At 34.1% G+C, this 2,482-nt stretch overlaps 1 long non-coding RNA gene across 1 annotated transcript; it reads right to left on the bottom strand.

Annotated features, from left to right (window-relative positions):
• Positions 1–257: 257 nt before the first annotated feature.
• Positions 258–1,944, bottom strand: LOC137282727 (uncharacterized). The gene is made up of 3 exons (XR_010956838.1): positions 1,866–1,944; positions 972–1,015; positions 258–613 (listed from the first exon to the last, which is right to left on the bottom strand). It is a non-coding gene; the product is annotated as an uncharacterized lncRNA (long non-coding RNA).
• Between the last annotated feature and the right edge of the window lie 538 nt (positions 1,945–2,482).

Here is a 2,482-nt window from a genome sequence, read left to right as displayed (position 1 = left end):
TCGTCCAGGGATATCTTTAAGAGAATAACCATCAAACCACAGTTTCAAACCTGATGAAAAACACAGTTCAAAGGTCTTGCGTCTTGCAAGTGATGTTCAAATGATGGATGCCTGAAAGATAGTGTATTTACAACCCTATGATGGATGCATCACAGCCAGGTTCAATACTTGGTCATGATCTGATTCAAACTGTAAAAGCCCTTAGTAGAGATTCCCATGTCACAAACGATTTTATAGTTGAAGACAAAACCAAGTTATCTGGACAGTCAATTTCTTTATTTATTTCATAGTTATTGTGACAATACAGTTACACTATGTGTTCAATGGGTTTTGCCATTGAAGCTCATTATCAAGCTCTCGAGAGGTACTTTGGATCATATATCATCTGATGTGCATACAGGAAGATTTTATTTAGAGTATGCACACCTGTATAGAAAAAGTCAGCAGCCATCACAGACTTAGTCACATCTTCACACAGTTTTTGCTAAACCGCAGAATTAATGGCAGAACAGCCATCATAATCTGTTCCTACTGGCACGGGGTGTCTGTGCGTTCATCAGTGAGGTCAATGAAGAATGACTTCCACTGTTTGTCACACAGTACATCTATTGAACTGAAAAAAGGAGAGGAACAATTTTGATATTAAAGAAAAAATAACATGAATTCAGTGCTCTAAATACTTATTGAAATTATATGATAGCTGGTTGTCAATGCTGTTTCAAACTAGATCTGTTTACTTACTCTCAAGATGGGAATATTGCACTTAATTAACACTGTATCTTTCCTTACATAAGAAATGAAGCAAAATTAATTCTTGACTATGCAAACGTTTTGATATTTCAAACTTTTTTTCTGCAGATAACGGATAATACAAACACCTATAGAATAAATAAATACCAATAACTACAAATTATCAACTTTTTATCAACAATTTTTCAACCATTTTGAATATTACTTCCATTATTACTTACCTGCAATCAAGAACTGTTCATTGAACTTTCTTTTTCCTGGGCATCTACAAGACAAAATAATAAGTTTATGCTATGATTGGTGTAATGATATAAGTATAAAGTTGAATAAGGTACTTCAAATCATAATTAAACTTCATTAAGAAGAAAAATGATAAAAACAGAAAAATATATTATTTCATGAAAAATAAGGATATTTGCTGCAAGCATAATCATCACAATGAACAAAAATGGAAATATGTACAATTATTTACAACCCATAAGTGCATGAGACTTTTGAAGAATGGATTAAACATATATTCGGGTCATATTAACAAACAAAATTAATGTTGTGTCGTCTGCTACATGGTATCTGAAATGTGCAGTACATGATGCAAATGCGGGATTACGTAAAAAATCATAAAAAATAAACTACCGATCATAGCCATATAAATTTAGTACCAAGCAAAAGAGGAATTCGCCGTACATGTTCACATACTTATTTTAAAAATGCTAGTAGTATGCTGTTATTGTGAAAGCGTGCGGAAATCAAGTGTTGTGGAGTAAATATTTCAGAAAACATTCACATTTCGTCGTATTGCAGGAGTCAAAATAAGGAATTATACGTCCTCCACAGATTTATAAATACCACTAAACCAAACTTTATCTAATCTGCTTTTATTACATCCCGGTAACTAAGGATTGGTATTGAAAATTAGTAGCTGTTATTGAAAATTAAAATCGGGACTTTCGCCGATTTTGCACCGCCGCCATTGTCCTCACTGACCAACGATCACACATGACAGCATTCATCAAATACAAAGAAATGTATACGCTTTAGCACCACTAAAAACCTCAGATGCACTCTTACATATATATGTATGTACATGCGAATAAATGAGAAAAACTAAATCTTACCTTTGTTATGAAAATACGCAAAATCTATGACTGAGGTGAACACATGTTCCTCGAAGCTTCCGGATAGGCTGCGCAGTACAAGCCGTAGCGCGGATGGTTTCGCGCATTGGCTTGAGGGCCGTCCCTCTATTATATGGTCTCTGAATACACATAGACTAAATTTCGTAGCTTCCAAATGATTGCTATTTACCGGAGATTTTCCGAATTAACAAGTCACGATAGTGAGGGACAATAGCGTATATCAAATGGAAATTATATTCCTTAGGCTTTGCTAATGCTGTACGCATTTAGTCAGAATAACTTAACGTTCAATTATTATTTCTTCTGAACATATATGCAGTCACAACGTTAACTTAGTTACCTAAAATTACAATATCTACGAAAGCAACTAGTCACAATATAAAACATATACTTGCGCTGACTTGGTTTTTGGTTTCGACAATATGCGATGGTAAAACATCTCAACTGAAGTGAACTAATAACTCTGTCTGTCAGGCAGGAATTGTACATGAAACTGAACAGTGAATTGACGCCGGAAAGTATGGGTAGAACTAGCGCTTCATGTTATTAAACATTTTCCATTATATTTGAAAAGACGAATTCTACACATATGAATA

Source organism: Haliotis asinina, chromosome 4 (genome assembly GCF_037392515.1).
Source record: "Haliotis asinina isolate JCU_RB_2024 chromosome 4, JCU_Hal_asi_v2, whole genome shotgun sequence".
Taxonomy (NCBI): Eukaryota; Metazoa; Mollusca; class Gastropoda; order Lepetellida; family Haliotidae; genus Haliotis; species Haliotis asinina.
Note: the sequence above shows the minus strand (reverse complement) of the source record. Positions and strands in the feature narration are given on the sequence as shown.